Source organism: Dama dama, chromosome 30 (genome assembly GCF_033118175.1).
Source record: "Dama dama isolate Ldn47 chromosome 30, ASM3311817v1, whole genome shotgun sequence".
In the NCBI taxonomy this organism is placed as follows: Eukaryota; Metazoa; Chordata; class Mammalia; order Artiodactyla; family Cervidae; genus Dama; species Dama dama.
This window is the reverse complement of record NC_083710.1, coordinates 74,655,001-74,666,499: the sequence shown is the minus strand read 5'-3', so window position 1 is coordinate 74,666,499 and position 11,499 is coordinate 74,655,001.

Sequence of the window (11,499 nt, the reverse complement as noted above, 5' to 3'; positions counted from 1 at the left end):
TTTAAAAAGAACATGGATGCATCTGCAGACAGATGTTCTAAGGTTTGCTACCAGTGCCTCATGCAAGTTTATTTCAGAGCTCTCTCTCCATTGCCCTCATGTCTCAGTTTGTTCTCCAGAACTTTAGACTTCCCTCATTCAAAAATAAGCCTGGGAGGAGTTCCCTGGTGGACCAGTGAATAAGAACCCACTTACTAATGCAGGGGACATGGGTTCGATCCTTGGTCTGGGAAGATTCCACATGCTGTGGAACATCTAAGTCTGTGTGCCACAACTATCAAGTTCCCATACTGCAGCTACTGAAGCCTGCATGCCTAGAGCCTGTGCTCCACAACAAGGGAAGTCACCGCAAAGAGAAGCCCACACACCACAATGAAGAGCAGCCTCTGCTGTCCTCAACTAGAGAAAGCCACATAGAAGCAACAAAGACCAAAAGATAAGCACAGCCAAAAATAAAATAAGTAAACAAACAAGCCTGGGAATAAACAGCCTTCTTTCTCTCTCTCTCTCTTTTTTTTAATGTCACACTGTGTGGCAGGTGGGATCTTAGTTTCCTGGCCAGGGAAAATAAGATTAAACCTGTACCTCCTGCATCGGGAGCATATAGTCTTATTAACCACTGGATCACCAGGAAAGTCCCTTTTACTGTTTTTTAACTTTTGGATTTTTTTGCCCTGCCTTGCTGATTTTCAATCAGTTTCTTGATCAAACTTTGATCCTACGTGAGTAATGAATTCCTTGATCAGACTTTGACACTATATGAGTGTTGCATCAACAAATTACAACAGGATGAAAGAGAACTTTAAATTCCACATACTATCATTTTGCCATCCGATAATGAGTATCCCCAACACAAGACCAGATTCTTTCTTCAGAGCAGGTGGAATGTTGAAGGAGGGAAGCAGAGAGAGGATTGAGGACTGGATCATTGTGATGGGTCTGTCCACCGAAGTACTGTTGAGTTCATCTCCTGGTCTCTGCAGTCCCGTCTGCTCATCTCAGCTCTACCTCCACCACACAAGCCAGGTGAGGAGTAGTTCTCTCCTGGAAGACAGAGGAAAACCTGCATTCATTCTAGCACAGTGGTTCTCAATCAGGAACTGGTTTCCCTGAGGATATCTCACCAACAATGTCTGGACACATTTTTGGTTGTCACGACTGAGGGAGGAGGTGACTACTACTATACTCTATCCCAGCATAGAGGTCGGGGATGCTGCGACACACCCCGCAATGTACAGGTCACCTCACCAACAAAGACTTGTCTGGTCCAAATGTCAACCTTGCTAAGGTTGAGAAAGCCTGCTCTAGGCCCCCTCTAAAACCTGAAATGCATAGTCATGCTGTTTCTTTAAAGAGAACATCAGATCATGTCACCCCATTGCTTAAAATTTTTCAATGGTTTCCCACTCTTAGTACGAAGGTTAAAAACAAACAAACAAACAAAAAAACTCCTTAGCTCCTTGAACTTGCATGACCTGACACTCACCTCCCCTCTTTTCTTATATTAACAGCAGTAACAAAACTAACTTTATTCCTGTTTTTCTAGAAAATGTCATACTTCCTCCTCCCTCACAGGGTCTAGCTATTGTCTCTTATAAGTCAATTTCCTCCCTCTCACCAGCCTCTCTCCATTTTCCCTGCTCACTGCTGCCTTTTAATCCTTTAGGAGACCTCAGCTCAGAGGTGACTCCATCACAGACTCCCTCCCTGACCACCGAGTGGTAAGCAGCCTGAGATGAGAGGCCACATGGGGAGAGAAACCAGGACACCCCAGGTCCTCCAGCCATCCCGGCTCAGGCTGGAGTAGAAGTGAGGTCAATATGGACACCCAGTGCCAGCGGGGCCCCCGGCTGTGGGCAGGCCTCTGAATGAGCCCAGGAGGCCAGCAACAACCCTGCCTCATCAGCCTCACAACTATACTGAGTAATGAATAAGTGACCACTGCTTTAGGCCACTGATGTCTGAGGTGGCTGATGTAGTGACAACAGATTCATTCTCCCTGCTATTCCTGACTATGCAGGAAGGAGAGATCCCTGCTACTGTGGGGAATTCTCCCCCTCACCTCCTGCTCTGTCCCCTTCACAGGTCTGCTTTCAGGACCTGAGTTTCTGAGTCATGGCCCACTTGACAGGATGACGCTCTCTCCCCAGTAGGTCAGTGAGTGGAGGTTGGGGGACTGTTCCCCTTTCCACCTCACCTTCCTGTCCGTCAGCCTCCCTGGAACTGCAGCCCTGCGGTGGGCAGGGATGGTCTCAGTTAACTCAAGAACCAGAATATGTTTTAAAGGTCAGTATCTATTTCAGTAAGCAGGGAAATAGTTGAAGTTTTTAACAATTTGTCTTTTCCCATATTATAAAGGGGAAATCACTTAAAGAATTGAGACTAGGCTTCCCTTGTGGCTCAGATAGTAAAGAATCTGCCTGTGATGTGGAAGATCCAGATTCAATCCCTGAGTTGGGAAGAACCTCTGGAAAAGGGAATGGCAATCCACTCCAGCACTCCTGCCTAGAGATTTCCACAGACAGAGGAGCCTGGCAGGCTACCGTTTATAGGGTCACAGACAGTCGGAAACAACTGAGCAACTTCACTTTCTTTCTTTATTTTGGGGGAACTCCCCAGGGCAACACCATCCCTCTTGAACCTGGTTTTTTACTGAGGGCCTCCTTCCACTCTGTTGACATGAATCTCTACCTGCCTCCTGCAGGAGACCCATCCTCATGGGAAAACCCCATCCCCATGAAGGTCTCATCACTTGAATCAGGCTCTATTCCCTGGCCAGTCACCAAATCTCGAGTTTAAATCCTCAGTTTAGCATGACGGGGTGTTTCTTGGGGCTCAGGTCAGGAAGGGTGGGGGCATCTGAAGGAGATGCTCTTGGTTTCTGGGTCTAGAGTGAGCCTGGTCACCCAGACAGTGGATTTCCCTCAAAATCCCACTCTGAGAGGCTCCTGATAGTCTGGTTCTTTGTCTTTGACCTGATAGAACAGGAAGGTATGCAAGCATCACCTAACTTCTAACGGGAGGGGAGGCACAGGTTTCTGAGAGTAAACATCACTTTTAAAGGGAACGATGCAAACTACGGTATTAAGTAATAATTTTCTTAACTAGTCTGCTGCTTCTCCCTTATCTAGGTCTCTAAGAGAATCACACTCTGTTATTGAGCAGAAGAGGGTTGAATTTCTTCCTGTTCTGTTACCCACCCTCCCACCTCAGACCCCAACAAGCGTCCTTTGCCAGGTGTGGCTTGTTCCAATAGAACTTTCTCTGGAGCAACTTCAAGCAACTACAAGCCCTCCAGGGTCTGCTGCTAGTGGCTCATGTGAGCGAAGACGGGCGGGTTTCCCGCTGGGTGGGCTCAGCTGTGTAGCTACATGCTCAGATCCAGGGCCAGGTGCATCGTCTCTGCCCGTGGCCCCCTGGCCGCCATCTTGAACCACAGCACCAGCAGCAGCGTCTCCGCTCACGGCGCTCTGAGCTGAGGTGTCACTAGAGCCATTTCTCACAAGGGAATCTTCTCTGAAGGGCCAGGGATACGAGGCCTTTCCAGGAGGTGACCTGTGAGCAAGTGACAGTCAACTCAGCACAAAGGGAAGGAAAAAAGGTTAGATTTTTATTTTATGACCCATTTCTACTTTCTGTTGTTTAGTTGCTCAGTCATGTCCAACTCTTTTGTGACCCCGTAGACTGTTACCTACCATGCTCCTCTGTCCATTGGATTTCCTGGGCAAGAGTACTGGAGTGGGTTGCCATTTCTTTCTCCAGGGGATCTTCCCAGACAGGCATCAAACCTGCATCTCCTGTGCCTCCTGCATTGGTAAGTGGGTGCTTTACCACTGAGCCACCTGGAAAGCCCCAGATTCTACTTTTACTCCAGGGAATTGTTGATGGCTTTGCTAGTGACTGCTTCATCAGCACCTGGTCTCCTGGAACATTCAGGGCACCACCTTACCTTTACTAACTGTTTCCTTTGTTACCTGTGGTGATGATCCAATGAAGAGAAAGAGACCAATTTCTTCCCTAAGCCCGAAGAAATAATCAATTTTGTTTGTTTTGTTGTTTTTTATACACACAAAGTAACTCCCTCTTGGCAGGGGTTTGATGTTGCTCCTGAAATGAGTGGAAGTCCTTGGTGTCCTTCATTTGAGGAAGATAACTGGGCATTGTTTAAATAGGAAAGGGAAGGGTGTAGGCATCAGGGTGCAAGAGAACCAGGTCTGGGCTCCTGGGTAAGGGTCCAAAAAGGCCTCATCACTATGGAAACTCTGTCTATACTTGTGAGAAAGGAAGGAGGGGGCATGATTGTTAACAAAATGAGGACAGGAGCACAGATATTAAGAAAAACAGGATTCCCAAAAACTGGCTCAAACCAGCTACAGTCAAGATGGTGTTGAGCATGATCTGGTCACTGACCTCTTAACTCATTACATCTTCTTTATTACACTAAAAATCATTCCCCTTGCACCATGACAGGTGCTGTATAGTTCCAAGGGTGACCATAAAAGGCCAAAAGGTATGTAGTGGCCTAGTTCCTGATGCTCCCTGTCCCTTCCTCAGAGTAGCAAGAATATTCCTCCCACTCACTAACCTATGAAATTACCCAACCCATAAAAACTCACAACCCCATAATTTGGGGGCACTCTTGACTTCTGAGAAAGTCCACATTCTGTCTGTGGACTGTGTATCGCTCTGAATCAGTCCATTTTCACTCTACTTCAGCTCACTCTTGTATTCTTTCCTACAGAAGCCAAGGACCCTCACTGGGCAGCTCGTCTCAGGGCTCCCAGGACATGATATTTCCTCTTCTTGCACCACTGGTAACCTGGAGAATGAAGGATAGAGATTATAGATCTAACCTGATTATAAAGTAGTTGACCTAATATTTAAGGAGAATTCTTATTTATTGTCCTAGTGTCTCTTAAACTCTAGCAAAGTCTTGTTTCTGCTTTCCCAGCAGATTTTGCATTTTTAATTTGTTTTGTTTTAAAAATCTTTTGCTATGGGATTTTAGGGCTTCCCTGTTAGCTCAGTTGGTAAAGAATCCACCTGCAATTCAGGAGACCCCTGTTCGATTCCTAGGTCAGCAAGATCTGCTGGAGAATGGATAGGCTACCCACTCCAGTATTCTTGGGCTTCCCTGGTGGCCCAGCTGGTAAAGAATCTGCCTGCAATGCTGGAGACCTTGGTTCGATCCCTGGGTTGGGAAGATCACTTGGGAAATCGAAAGACTACCCACTCCAATATTCTGGCCTAGAGAATTCCATGAACTGTATAGTCCAAGGGGTCACAAAGAGTTGGACACAACTGAGTGACTTTCACTTCACTTCACTTCATGGGATTTTAAAGGAAGGATGTAACTGGTTCTCATCTGCTCCCCAGCTGGACAGCTCATACTTCATCTCCCTCTATGGCATTCTCTCATCCTGGCTCCAGATTCCATATTCCTGCTGCCTCCTGTTTTCTGAATTTTCCAGACCCAAGTGGGAAATCAGGGTTTTCTACTTCACTCATAACACAGGTTTATGGCATGGGAGTCTCCTCTACAAAACTGCTAACTCTGCTGGCTTCTAGCAGGAGGTAAGGCATGAGCCATACTTGAAGGGGTTTCTATCATATCCTGTATCCCCCCTACTTTGGGGGTGGTGACCACTGGGGACAGGGCTCTCCAGCTCTCTGCCTCTCATTCCCGGTCCTTTGCTCTCCTCTGACTTGGGTTTTGATCTCTCTTCTGTGGAGGAAATCTTGGTTGGCTGTTTTCTTGCTGCTTGTGCTCTTTATACCAACACCAGTGCCCTTTAAGCTATAACCTCAAGAATTACAATTTCATTCCTTTTACACAAACATTCACACCATAGCAAGGTACAGGCAATTTAATATTCTGGTAAAATATCTTGCTGTAGTAGTTTCTACTTATTGAACATCTCTTCTGTGCTAGGAGCTGCAGTAAGCATTTTCACATCAACAATAACTCCATGAAATTGATACTACTTTTCAGTACCCACTTTACAGATGAGAAACTTTGTTCAGGGAATATAAGTATCAACTGGAGGTGGAAGAGTTGTGTCCCTGTTAGGAGGTGGCCCTCCTTATTTATCTGATACATCTGCTGGGAACCTAAGAGTTTCCAGTTTTTGGAGGGATCAGGTAGAAAGCAAAGACATATTTTAGTTCTATTTACAAAGGTCTAATTTTCCAAATTGTTGTAAGTCATAATTATATTGAAAGGAAGGGTTTCATTATATCTGGAAAATGCAAACTTAAACTGGTAATATTTTAGATAAAAACTATAAAAATCATAACCATATTCACCAGTTCACTCAGCAACTAATCCTTTTTGTTAACAGTTTTATGAAGCCATCAGGTTTTCTGCTAGATTTATAAAATTTCTTACAAAGTTGACCAGCATGGTTTGAAATTTATCAGAAACCTGTCTTTATCAAAAGACCTTTCTATGAATCTTCTTGAACATGAAGCACTTTTGCAAAACTGTCTGAGTACAACAATAGCAATCTGTAAATCATATAAGATCTTTCCATAAGTATGCATGCTGTATAGGCTAATAAACTGTATTTCTCTTGTTCATCTGTCTTACATCATTTGAATTTCCAAGGCTCCATCCAGAGAGCCTAGAAGTGTAAAAGAAAGAGGAATTTTCCTCTCCCTTACACAGTAAAGTATATATAATGTAAAATGAAACTTTTTAACCATTTCTTAAATGCACTGCTCTGTGGCAATAATTATATTCACATTGTTGTGAAGCCATCCCCAGAATTTCTACATCTTCCCTTTAGATTTTATTAGGTTTGTCATAGCTTTCCTTACAAAGAGCCAGTGTCTTTTAATATTATGGCTTCAGTCACCATTTGCAGTGATTTTGGAACCCAAGAAAAAAATCTATCACTGCTTCCACTTTTTCCCCATCTATTTGCCATAAAGTGATGGGACCAGATAACATGATCTTAGCTCTTTGAATGTTGAGTTTCAAGCCAGCTTTTTCACTCTCGTCTTTCACCCTCATCAAGAGACTCTTTAGTTCCTCTTTGCTTTGTGCCACTAGAGTGGTATCATCTGCACCAGTTCAGTTCAGTTCAGTTGCTCAGCAGTCATGTCTGACTCTTTGCGACCCTGTGGACTGCAGCACACCAGGCTTCAACTGCATATCTGAGGTTATTGATATATCTTGATTCCAGTTTGTGCTTTATCCAATCTGGCATTTTGCATTATGTAGTCTGCATATACATTAAATAAAAGGATGACAATATACAGCCATTTTGTACTCCTTTCCCAATTTTTGTTTGTCTGAAGAAGTACTCATTTTTCTTCACTTTTGAACAATCATTTCACAAATTACATAATTCTAAGTTGGTGAGTTTTTCTCTCAACACTTAAAACTTTTTCACTCTACTCTCTCCATGTTTTCTTGGTTTCTGAGGAGAACTGGATATAATTCTTATCTTGATTTCTCTATAGGCAAAATGTTTTTCTTTAATTTGAAAATAATAAGTCTAGTTGTAGGGTTTATTTTTTCCCCCCCTTCATTTTCTGTTACACTGCTTTTTATCTCTAGCATTTCCTCTTGGTTCTTTCTTAGAATCTCCATCTTTCTGCTTCTGTCGCCCATCTGTTTTTATATGCTGTATACTTTATCCATTAAAGCCCTTGGCATATTAATCATGTTTTTGTCATTGTTGTCTAGTCTCTCCATAGTGTTCGACTCTTTTGTGACCCCAAGGACTGTAACCCCCAGACTCCTCTGTCTATAGGATTTCCCAGGGAAGAATACAGGAGTGGGTTGCCATTTTCTTCTCCAGGGGATCTTCCTGACTCAGGGATCAAACCCAGGTCTCCTGCATTGGCAGGCAGATTCTTTACAACTGAGCCACCAGGGAAGCCATAGTTGCTTTTAAATTCCTGGTCTAATAATTCCAACATCACTGCCATATCTAGTTCTGATGCATGCTTTGTCTCTTCAAAAAAAATTTTTTTTTCTTTTCTTTAGCCTTTTGGTATGCCTTTGTACCTTTTTCTTGAAAGGAAGACACGATGTCCTGGATTAAAGGCACTGCTATAAAAGGGCTTTAGTAATGAGGAGGTGAGGTATGAGGGTGGGCAGATCCCATGATTAGTTCTCAGCTCCTCAGTGAGCCTCTGCCTCTGGACTGTGAACCTCACAGTTGTTTCTCATTTTTCTCTCCCCCACCCTTTCCCTTCTATGGAACAGAATGGCTTGAGCCACTTTGAGCTGGGTATTTCCCTACCCCCAGGTCAGTTGGGTTCAGTTAATACCTTGGAGGGTTAGACTCTGGTTAACTTGTTTTCCCCTAGGGAAGGCCTTCTTAAGAGGATTGAGTGCTCTAGTCTGTTTCAGATTGGCTCCTCCCTATCCCCCAACTCCCAGCAGGAAGGCTGAGGGAATTTTCCCTGGCATTTCCTGTAGGATCCTGGTGAAGCTCCTGGAGGTAAATCTCACAGTATTGTGAGTCACCCCATGACTGGGTCCCCCTGGAATTTTTACTCTCAGATTGTTCACACTGAGTCTCCAGCAGTTTGTCAGTTATGGCTCTGGTTTCCTCCCCAAGCGCAGGTTCCCATGGCGGTTTCACCCTGAGGGAGCCTCAACTTCCTCTTTTCACTGTGGGCCTCCCCAGTCTTGGGGGTGGCAGTTTGCCTCCTCTGACCGATGAAAGAGCAGGTCTCCCTTTTTTTTTTTTTTTTTCAAATCTACACTCACCTGAGTTATCTTATCTGATAAGATGGATTTTTTTAATCTTTTGTTTTTACCTTCTTTTTTTTTTTTTGGCTCCGAGGTTTGCAGAAGACTGACTCCCTGCTTCTGGCTAAGTTTCTCCTCTGAGCAGCCCTCTTGACCACCCAGTTTAAATCAGGGCTTGCCAGCCATCTCCAGCCACTGTCACTTCCTATTCTTCATATTCCTCATCAAACCTGATAGTATCTTGTTCATACATTTACTTTTTTACCGTCTGTCTCCCACTACTTCAAAGTAAACACTGCGAGAAGATAATCCTTACATATCTTGTAGGCTGTTGATTCCCAGTGCTTTGAAGGGTAGCTATATGGTAGATATTCAAAAACATTTGTTTAAAAATAATTCCTAATTTTTTGTTCAATCATGTTGCTATTGCTAAACTTAGAAGTTAGGATATTTATAAATCCTATCACAATTTAATAATAACCACTGCTCTGAGAAACATTTGTTTATAAATAAAATTGTGCATAAATAGTGTTCTATAAATGTCTTTTTTCCTTCATCATCTTGTAAGTAAAAATCCTATTGAGTCAAAGAAAATGAATGTTTTTAAGGCTCTTAATAGATATTGTTAGATTATGTTCTTAAAAGGCTTTTCTAATTTACAGTTTACCAATAGTAGATTACAGTACCTATCACACTTTTCTTTAGCATGGGGTATTCTGACTTTTAAAGATTGTTGCTGATTTAATAGGTGAGAATGAATATATTTATATGTTTATATTATTTGTATTATTTTGCTGCAATTTTCTTTTTACCTATTCCTTTTCTAGATTTTGAGCCTAATGAAAGCAGGGTTTTCATCTTTTTAGGTATATTATTTTCTGAGGACTCCTTTATCAACTCTTAGCAGTTTCTGGACAACTTATCTCAGTAATGGACTAGTTTTCCAAAAGGCTGAAAACAAACTAACTTAAGCTCCCAGTATTATTATAATATCTTAATGTTGTTGTTTAGTCATTCAGTCATCCTCTTTGGTGACTGCATGGACTGTAGCCTGCCAGGCCCCTCTGTCGATGGGATTTCCCAGGCAAGAATACTGGAGTGGGTTGCCATTTCCTTCTCCAGGGTATCTTGCGGACCCAGGGATCGAACCGGAGTCTACTGATTGGCAAGCAGACTCTTTACCACTGAGCCCCCAGGGAAGCCATTGGCCCAAATTGAGAAGTTTTGCTTAAATTTTTACATCAAGTCTCTATATGATAGTGAAATGATACAAATATGACTGAGTGCCAGTGGTAAGTGATGCGAGAACTCATCACTAACAACAAAGTTTTGAAATATGAGTGTGACTTCTTTCCATGAATTAGATCACATTCGAAATTTGTATACTAACAAGGCCCTTACTTATTTGCTTTCTTGAGTGGGAGAGAAATTTTCGGTGCTAAAGCCTTTGCACTGGTTACAGCCATGCTATCCATAGAAATATACAGTGAACCACATCTATAAACTTAAATTTGTAGTAGCCATTTGAAAAAGTTAAAAGGGACAAATAATATCAGTAAGATATTTTTAAACCAATGTGTCAAAAATTCTATATCAACATGTAATGTAAAAAATCATTGAGACAAAAAAGAGTTTTATGCTGTCTTTGAAATCCGTGTTGTATTGTACAGTTAAAGCATACCTCAGTTTGGAACAGATGCATTTCAAGACCTCAAAATTGTCATGTGAATAGTGCTACTGCATTAACATTATAAATCCAAGGTTTATAATATTAAAAAGGGTTTTCATGGGCTCAAGGAGGGAATGAATATAGTTTTCAGTACTTGGAATGATGTTCCTCATAGGTTTCATAGTTTCGGTTCCCCAATCACAGACTTTGAGGCAAACATTTGAGAGAAAGTTGTTTATTTTAGAAGTGATGCTAGGAAAACACATGTAGGGAGAGGAGAGGTGAGATAAACAAGGGAAGGAAACCAATAAAAAGTGTATTAGCACGAAAGTTACTGCTTTTGTAATTGGGCTCCTTCCCTTGGGGTCACCCTGGTAGACAGAATTATTCCAACTCACAGGCAAGGGCATTGGTTATCTACCCACACCCCATTCATCACTGGTTAAGGGTTGAATCCAAGGTTTTGGGCTTGCTTTGCATATGGCCCCAGTGTGCTTCCATAGCTAGAAAGAAGCCCTAAGTGGAGAGTTGCAGATAAGCAGTGAGCTCCTTAGTCTTGGACAAAAGTCAGTAGACACGAGCTGGAAAGTGACAGCTTCTGCTCCAGCAGGTTACACTGTCCAAGAAGGGATCCTGTTAGCCTCAGGAGCCCTAGGGACTTGATGTCACTGAGACTCTGCTTTATACCACTCTTTCTGTTCACTTATATATCCCTAGCTCCTGGAATAGTAGGTGTTTAATAAATAGTTGTTGACTGTATGACTTTCCCCAAGCACCTGCTTTATTCTTTCAGGCTCTCTATGTAAATGGGGCACATGGTTGCAATCATGAGTCATGTCCTTAAAACTCCCTCATCAGAAAGGAAAGAGAGGTTTTTTCCTTTCTAGCTCCAGCAAAAAAACAAAACAAAAATCACCCCCACCTCCTTCACCCACCCCCCACCACCATTCAACTTTCTCAAGGAAGAAATCCAGTTGGTCTGGTTAGCCATGAGGTTATCTCTGGGCCCAGCCCTTTGGACATGGATATGGCATGTGATGATTGGCTAGATTTCAGCTGAGTGCCCACTCCTGAGTTTACAGAGCTGGATATATTACTAGGAGGAGTGATAGAGAAATTA